This window comes from Erpetoichthys calabaricus, chromosome 9 (assembly GCF_900747795.2).
Source record: "Erpetoichthys calabaricus chromosome 9, fErpCal1.3, whole genome shotgun sequence".
Classification (NCBI taxonomy): Eukaryota; Metazoa; Chordata; class Cladistia; order Polypteriformes; family Polypteridae; genus Erpetoichthys; species Erpetoichthys calabaricus.
The window spans coordinates 102,979,217-102,988,303 of record NC_041402.2 but is presented as its reverse complement, the minus strand read 5'-3'; the positions used below and the strand labels follow the sequence as shown (position 1 = coordinate 102,988,303).

At 39.6% G+C, this 9,087-nt stretch overlaps 4 non-coding genes across 4 annotated transcripts; 2 read left to right on the top strand and 2 right to left on the bottom strand.

Moving 5' to 3' along the window:
* Window positions 1–6,406: 6,406 nt before the first annotated feature.
* On the top strand, window positions 6,407–6,496 carry trnar-ucu (transfer RNA arginine (anticodon UCU)). Its single transcript is given in 2 exon segments — window positions 6,407–6,443; window positions 6,461–6,496. It is a non-coding gene; the product is annotated as a tRNA-Arg (tRNA).
* A 387-nt stretch (window positions 6,497–6,883) lies between these two features.
* On the bottom strand, window positions 6,884–6,975 carry trnai-uau (transfer RNA isoleucine (anticodon UAU)). The gene is given in 2 exon segments: window positions 6,884–6,919; window positions 6,938–6,975. It is a non-coding gene; the product is annotated as a tRNA-Ile (tRNA).
* A 1,202-nt stretch (window positions 6,976–8,177) lies between these two features.
* On the top strand, window positions 8,178–8,267 carry trnar-ucu (transfer RNA arginine (anticodon UCU)). Its single transcript is given in 2 exon segments — window positions 8,178–8,214; window positions 8,232–8,267. It is a non-coding gene; the product is annotated as a tRNA-Arg (tRNA).
* A 387-nt stretch (window positions 8,268–8,654) lies between these two features.
* trnai-uau (transfer RNA isoleucine (anticodon UAU)) lies at window positions 8,655–8,748 on the bottom strand. Its single transcript has 2 exons — window positions 8,711–8,748; window positions 8,655–8,690 (listed from the first exon to the last, which is right to left on the bottom strand). It is a non-coding gene; the product is annotated as a tRNA-Ile (tRNA).
* Window positions 8,749–9,087: the final 339 nt, after the last annotated feature.

Genomic DNA, 9,087 nt, shown 5'->3' with positions numbered 1-9,087 from the left:
AATGCATGGCCAAAGACGGAATGGGCATACATTCTGGCACCCTATCTGAAGGGGGAAGCGCAGAGGGCCTATTATGACCTGACTGAGAAGCAGGCCGTCGATTACGATGTTCTAAAAAACGAGGTCTTCAAACACTACAGCGTATCAGCGGCACAGCAGGTGAGAGAGTGGCGAGAGTGGAAATATGACCCTGAAAGAGCGATACGTACACAAGTGTACGAAGTATGGAGTAAAGTGGGCAGATGGCTACGGCCAGAAGTTGACAGTGCCCAGCATATGGTAGAACTGCTTACAGTAGAAACATTTATTAATGCTCTCCCCGAAAATGTCGCCCAGCAAGTCCGAAAACAGGAGGTAACCTCCATGGATAACCTCGTAGAGGTAGTAGAGCATCACTGGGCGGTCTGTAAAACAGAAGGGTCAGAACGGTTCTCACGTCCAACCCTGCAGGTTCGTGTACCTTATTCTGAGCCCACCGCCCTATCCCCGATGTTTCCATTCTGAAGAAAGACAAACAGGCTTACCTTCCCCACTGTTTCAAGTGTGGGGGGGTGGGCCATGTATTTACTGCTTGTCCTAACCCGGAGCCGATGGATTGTACACTTGGCAAGAGACAGAGCTATTGTGCTGTGATCAACCCTTTGTCTTTTCCTTATACAGGAGTTATTCTCCTTAACAGGTATAAAGTTACTGCGATGTTTGATCCTGGGAGTAACATTTCCATTGTTGCTCGGCGTTATGTTTTACTGCGACAGTGGGCCAATACTCAGATCAGTCTTCGATGTATACACGGGGATACCCAATATTACGGAGCCGCCTATTGTATCATCACAGTGGGAAATGTTATGAAATCCACTTTAGTGGCTGTAATGACAGATCCACCTTTTCCGGTGATCTTAGGGTGCGACTGGTCTAACAATAACGTCGGTAAACCTACTCCTACTCCTGTATCAAAAGAGGGCTTGGTCATGGATGATGACAACAATTATCCGACAGTCTCCACGCCGTGTTTAAATTCTCTTGTTACTGATAGTGTAGTTAACAGGGATGCAGGTCCTTCAGGCACTACGAGGGACAACCCATCTCCCGTAGGACCTGAGGTGCCTGACGCTCTGCCCCTTGAGGTTAGGTCAGATCCCATTACTGAATTGGCTTCTCAGTTTAAATTTACTCCTTCATTGTTTAAAAGAGAACAGTGGAACGATGATTCCCTGAAGTTTGCTAGAAATGCTGTTGTTTCAGTTAACGGACATATGTCTGGCGATTCCATACCACAAATGCCCTACTTTGTCATGCAAAATGATTTATTGTACCATGTAGCAGAACACAATGGGGAAATTAGGACTTTGTTATTAATACCACACATTTATCGTCGGCAAGTGTGTGAATTAGCACATTCCCATCTACTCGGAGCCCATTTGGGGACCGAAAAGATGTTAGAACGTATTAAGTTCAGATTTTATTGGCCTGGGATACACGAGGAGGTCCGATGTTTCTATGCTTCCTGTCCGGAGTGTCAGATTCGTCAGATTCCTAGATGGGACCGTGCTCCTCGTATTCCTTTACCCCTGATTGATATCCCTTTCAAACGAGTCAGTATTGACCTCGTAGGTCCCCTGGAGCCCTCGTTAAGAGGACATAAATATATTTTGGTCTTGGTTGATTATGCTACACGTTTTCCTGAAGCTGTTCCCTTGTGCTCAGCCACTTCAAATTAATCGCACGGGAACTCGTAGGGATTTTCACTCGTGTGGGGATTCCCAAAGAAGTCTTAACTGACCAAGGAACTCCCGTCACTTCGGAGACGTTCAGGGAGGTGGCTAAGTTACTGCATATTAAACATCTTAAGACGTCAGTCTATCACTCACAAAGCGATGAGTTGGTTGAACGTTTTAATCAGATGCTTAAACAGATGTTGAGCAAGGTAGTTAGTGAGGATGGGAGAAACTGGGATCAGTTGCTGCCCCTCGTCCTATTTGCCTATCGGGAAGTCCCTCAAACCTCCACGGGCTTTTCTCCTTTTGAGCTCCTTTATGGCAGACAGCCCCGTGGTCTTTTGGACATGCTAAAGGAAGGTTGGGAGGTGGAGGTCCTCCCATTCTCTAATATTTTGGAATATATCGTGCAATTATGCGATCTATTGAATAAAATTCGACCTGTTCTAAAGGATCATCTTGAAAAAGCTCAAGCAGCGCAGGCGCGATATTATAATCGCAACACCATCCTCCGGGAGTTTCTCCCGGGTGATCGTGTTATGGTGCTCGTCCCTACTTCCCATTCTAAATTGTTGGCTCATTGGCAAGGGCCTTATGAAATTAAGGAACGAAAAGGGCTCGTCGACTATTTAGTTAAACAACCTAATCGTCGACCGAGTGAGTGGGTTTATCATATTAACTAGCTGAAACCGTGGAAGGATAGAGAGGCTCCGCCTACATCCGGACAGCCTCGCTCCCTTTTTGTTGAACATCAACCCCTTAATTTCGGTTCTAATTTGTCCTGGAGACAGAGACAGGAGCTGGAATCAGCTATTCTGTCTGAGCCGGAAGTAGTGAGCGAACAACCTGGTCGCACTTCGCTGATTGAACATGACATTATTACCGACCCAGGAGTGATTGTCAGAGAACACCCTTATAGACTTCCCGAGGCTAAGAAAAGTGAAGTTAAGTTGGAGATCAGACGAATGCTGGACCTGGACGTTATTGAAGAAAGTTTTAGTCCATGGTCTAGTCCAATCTTTTTGGTCCCCAAACCTGATGGTTTGTGGAGGTTTTGTAACGACTTCCATCATCTCAATCAGGTTTCTAAATTTGATGCATATCCGAAACCTCGGGTGGATGACCTCCTCGAGAGATTGGGCTATGCTCAGTTTCATGATGAAAGGGTACTGGCAAATTCCCTTAACGTCCTCTGCCAAAGAAAAAAACGCCTTTAGTACCCCTAGTGGACACTGGCAGTACAAGGTCCTTCCTTTTGGATTTCACGGGGCTCCTGCAACATTTCAATGTCTGGTGGATACACTGTTACGTCCCCACAACATATAGTGCCGCCTATTTGGATGACGTTATCATCTATTCCAGCACGTGGAAGGATCATGTACAGCAGGTTCTTGCCGTTCTCCATACGCTAGTTCAAGCCGGGCTTCGGATCAACCCTAAGAAATGTTTCTTTTGTTTAAACTAGGCCAAGCATTTGGGCTATCTAGTGGGTGGTGGGACGGTTCGGCCACAGTGTTCTAAAATTGATGCCATTGTTAGATGGCCCCGTCCAATTTCAAAGAGGCAAGTGAAAGTTTTCTTGGGCTTAGCGAGTTACTACCGTCGCTTTGTTCATCGTTTTTCCGACAGGGCTTCGCCTCTCACTGATTTGACAAAGAAAAGAGCCCACAATGCAATTTGCCTTAATGATGGTTCAGTTGGTAAAGATGTCATCACCAAGTTGCACTTGTTTTACTTTATTTTATTTTTATTTGGTGAATACTGTGTAATGTACATGGGCTTGCAGCCTTGAAGTAATAGTATTATTACTGGAAGTATTATTTATTTTATTGTTATTATTTATTAGTTTAAATATTATGCAGTTTAATGATGGTACAGTTGTTTAAAAAGTCAGTGGAGAGAGATTGTTAACATTAACATAAAGTGTATTTGGTTTACAAAACATATTTATTATTTATTCCTTTTCTAAGACATGTTCAGTGCAATACAACTTTTGACAAGCACCTCTGGATATTTGCCTGTTTGGATGGTTAAAAATATGTTGTCAAAATTATAGTTTAAGTTGTTTGTAAAATTTTTTCAATAAAAAGGGTCTATATTTTGACTGTCATGCAATGTGATTCCGTCTCTTCATTACTGCCACCCCCTTGAAAACTTTATGGGGCCATGCAAACCTCTACTAATACTTGTGTGCATATTAAAATGTTTTTTTGTACAATATACAATTCTCATGACAGTAGAATAGGTTATTCTTAGCCAGTCTACTGCAGTAATTGCAGTGGAAAATGTGGTTAACATCCACTCATGCATGGGGAAATAAATACCATTGAATACCGTGAAACTGGTAAAATATTGAAAAATACCGTGATATACAATTTTGATTATACCGCCCAGCACTAATGTGTATGTATATATATATATATATATATGTATATATATATATATATATATATATATATATATATCTGCGGTGGGCTGGCCACCTGCCCAGGGTTTGTTTTCTGCCTTGCGCCCTGTGTTGGCTGGGATTGGTTCCAGCAGACGCCCGTGACCCTGTAGTTAGGATACAGCGGGTTGGATAATGGATGGCTATATATGTGTATACATATATATATATATATATATATATATATATATATATATATATATATATATATACATATATATATATATATATATATATATATATATATATATATATATATATATATATATATATATATATATATATATATATATATATATATATATATATATATATATGTGTGTGTACACTTGTACTACAAGTGTAATTATACGTGTGGTTATACTATAACTATTACAATCCTCTGACAAAAATCAATGTATGCATCATTTGAAATATTCTGTTTTTTCAAATCTGTGGTACTATCCTGATTATCACCAGTGTTAACTAACTGCCCAAGGAAAAACACAACAATGAAAAACTACGCAAATAATTTAGTAATGTGTGTGTGAGAAGAGAGAGAGACGTAGAGATCAAAAAGTTTTAAAATATTCATGGTGTGTTTTGGAAGGATGGTGTTTTTTTTGTTTTTTCAGAAAAGTTAAATTGTAAAATTGTAATAGTGGAAGATTGAGAATAGGAAGTATCCAGCTAATTTAGCAAATTACATTCACAGTTAATTGTAACATGAAAAAAGTTCAGTAGTTTTTGTAGTATTCATTTTATAATATTTTACAATACTTTGACACAGTTATATTGTTTTATAAAATTATATACTTCATATTTCCATAAATGTAATGGGAAGGCAATGTTTGTTATATTAAAAGAAAACTTATAATCAATCTAATAGAAAATGTGTAGAAATTGTATATTTTTGTTAGAAAATGTTTCAACTTCAAAATAAAATTAAAAATGTTCAGCTTTCATTGTGTACTTTATTACTACAGCTGGTGTGGAAACTAAATTTCTCTCTCTTTTTTAATACAACATAATGTTAATTTTCTTAACATGATTGACAAACTGATGAAATTGATTGAGTCATGCAATATAACAGTTTAAAGAGTTTAACCATAAACACCTAAACTCAATTGCTAATACTACAAATTTAAGGTTTTTTTATGGTGATATTCAATGTAGCTGAACTGTTAACACTTTTAAAGTTCCATATTCAGAAATAATGTTTAAAATACATGTAATGTATAAAGTGGTACTCTTCAATTTAAAGTAAATCATGATAAAATTTTAATTGTGGACTACATTACTTTTATGGAAACAAACATTAAAGTGGTCTGCGTTTGTGAGCGTTTGTGAGCTGCCAGTCATTTAACCTTAAAAATATTGTGAAATTTTTAACATTGCATGCACAAAACATTTTGGTTGTAATCTAACGCAAATGAAATGTTTACTTTTCAAAACCTTCATTATTATGGATTTTTAGCTGAAATCAGCTTCTGTGGATGTACGAGTGGAAGTATCAGTGTTGGCAGGAAAAATTCCACATATTAATTAATGAGAAAACAAAGTGATCACGCTTTTCATTCATGTCTGAAAACCTCAAAGATTTCTTCCTGGTATTTTATAGACATTTCCTACATTATTTTCTAATTTTCAAAAAACACTAGAGATTCGGTTATCTATTACTTTCATTTAACATGTGTGGAAAAGGTACTTTTGCGATGGCCAGGACACCAGCCTGTGTATATTTAATTTAAGGGGTGTGTGTTTTCTCTTGAGGTGCTGAAAATCGGAAGCCACCACTTGCTTTTATTCATTCAGAATACTGGTTTTTCTTAAATTTATTCAGAGCCCAAGTTCCTAACCGTTATCATTTTTTCTGCAGCTCACACTCTGGATGGAATTCGTTTTTAGTTTTAGCCTTTATTTTTTTATATAGAAAGAAAATAGCAGGAGTTTCTGGAACTGTTCTCTTGCTGGTTATGTCATTTACACTCAGAACACAAGCTCAAATTCAAGTATAAAAATGACATTTAATTTTCTCCTTGTAGAAAGCTGTCATTTTCTTGCTCTGTTTCTCTTGATATACCGAAGTCTGAAGGAAGATCTCTGTTGAAGCCCCTCTCTTTAAAATACACTGGAGATTGTCACTGATTGAAATATCGACAAACCAGCTTTGTGATCCTTTTCATTATATTCTGCATTTTAGGCTACAGTGGAAAAATGGGTCCTTCTTTGCAATCCTGCAATGCAGGGTGCACGTCGGACTGCTGGCTCTGTGGCGCAATGGATAGCGCGTTGGACTTCTAGTCTTCACTGAAGAGTGATTCAAAGGTTGTGGGTTCGAGTCCCACCAGAGTCGTGTCTTTAGCGAACCTCATCTCCTTCGGACAATATCTCGTGCGTCTTGCTACGCTTACCTCGTCTTGCGACGTGCCTTCAGAATCCGCAACTTCGGGTGTACTGTGCAGTGTTTGTGCTGCGTGTTTGCAAAGAACAGGTGTGCCGTCAGCAGAAATGGCACGTTTGTACGACCAGCCGACAGTTCTTTTGTGTCTGAGGGTACTATGCGAGAGAGCAATCACAACATGAGCATAACGCATGTATTGAAAGAGTAAGAAAAGTTTAGAGATGAAGCCCCAGATAAACAAAAGATCTTCAGAGAGTGTACTTCATCATCATGAAACGAAATGCTCGGTCTAAAGGAATTTATCAAGACAGCAGAAGACATGCTTGCCTCGAGACGAGCTGCTCCAGGTGAGGCTTGAACTCACAACCTCGGCATTACACACAGACACTGTCATATAAGTACCGCGCGCTAACCGGTTGCGCCACTGGAGCTCTTCTACATCATTACTGAAAATAATAGCTCTATGAATGTGCGTTTCTTTCGAACGACATTCGCAGAAACCCAAATTACATATATAACACTGATTGGAATTTGCTCAAGCCGGCTTTTGGACTAATATACATTTCTCGAGAGGTCGGTGTGTGCAGAAAGCACTTGTCTTAATGCAAATTTCAGACAGGAACGAGGAGGTAACGTTTTTTGTAATCCGTCGCATTACATACTCCTCATTCAAAGTGAAATGCATGAAGAAAAGAATAAATCTCAATACAAAGCTCTTCTGGCATAAATCGTTCACTGACATTGGCTTCTCTGTAGACCATGCACAAAACATCTTGGATGTAATCTAACGCAAATGAAATGTTTTCTTTTCAAAATCTCCATTTTATGGATTTTAAGCTGAAGTCAACCTTCTGTGGATGTACGAGTGGAAGTGTCTCGTAAGTGTTGGCAGGAAAAATTCCACATATCTATTTAGTGAGAAAACAAAGTGATCACGCTTTTCATTCATGTCTGAAAACCTCAAGTATTTCTTCCTGCTTTTTATTCGGCATTTCCTACATTATTTTCTTATTTCCTAAAAACGCTAGAGATTCGGTCATCTATTACTTTCATTTAACATGTGTGGTAAAGGTACTTTTGCGATGGCCAGGACACCAGCCTTTGTATATTTAATTCAAGGGGAGTGTGTTTTGTCTGGATGTGCTGAAAATTGGAAGCCGCCGGTTGCTTTTATTCATTCAGAATACTGGTTTTTCTTAAATTTATTCAGAGCCCAAGTTCCTAACCGTTATCATTTTTTCTGCAGCTCACACTCTGGATGGAATTCGTTTTTAGTTTTAGCCTTTATTTTTTTATATGGAAAGAAAATAGTAGGAGTTTCTGGAACTGTTCTCTTGCTGGTTATGTCATTTACACTCAGAACACAAGCTCAAATTCAAGTATAAAAATGACATTTAATTTTCTCCTTGTAGAAAGCTGTCATTTTCTTGCTCTATTTTTCTTGATATACCGAAGTCTGAAGGAAGATCTCTGTTGAAGCCCCTCTCTTTAAAATACACTGGAGATTGTCACTGATTGAAATATCGGCAAACCAGCTTTGTGATCCTTTTCATTATATTCTGCATTTTAGGCTGCGGTGGAAAAATGGGTCCTTCTTTGCAATCCGGCAATGCAGGGTGAACGTCGGACTGCTGGCTCTGTGGCACAATGGATAGCACGTTGGACTTCTAGTCTTCACTGAAGAGTGATTCAAAGGTTGTGGGTTCGAGTCCCACCAGAGTCGTGTCTTTAGCGAACCTCATGTCCTTCGGACAATATCTCGTGCGTCTTGCTACGCTTACCTCGTCTTGCGACGTGCCTTCAGAATCCGCAACTTCGGGTGTACTGTGCAGTGTTTGTGCTGCGTGTTTGCAAAGAACAGGTGTGCCGACAGCAGAAATGGCACGTTTGTACGACCAGCCGACAGTTCTTTTGTGTCTGAGGGTACTATGCGAGAGAGCAATCACAACATGAGCATAACGCATGTATTGAAAGAGTAAGAAAAGTTTAGAGATGAAGCCCCAGATAAACAAAAGATCTTCAGAGAGTGTACTTCATCATCATGAAACGAAATGCTCGGTCTAAAGGAATTTATCAAGACAGCAGAAGACATGCTTGCCTTGAGACGAGCTGCTCCAGGTGAGGCTTGAACTCACATCCTCGGCATTACACACACAGACACTGTCATATAAGTACCGCGCGCTAACCGGTTGCGCCACTGGAGCTCTTCTAACACATCCCTGAAAATAATAGCTCTATGAATGTGCGTTTCTGTCGAAAGACATTCGCAGAAACCCAAATTACATATATAACACTGATTGGAATTTGCTCAAGCCGGCTTTTGGACTAATATACATTTCTCGAGAGGTCGGTGTGTGCAGAAAGCACTTGTCTTAATGCAAATTTCAGACAGGAACGAGGAGGTAACGTTTTTTGTAATCCGTCGCATTACATACTCCTCATTCAAAGTGAAATGCATGAAGTAAAGAATAAATCTCAATAGAAAGCTCTTCTGGCATAAATCGTTCACTGACATTGGCTTCTCTGTAGACCATGCACAAAAA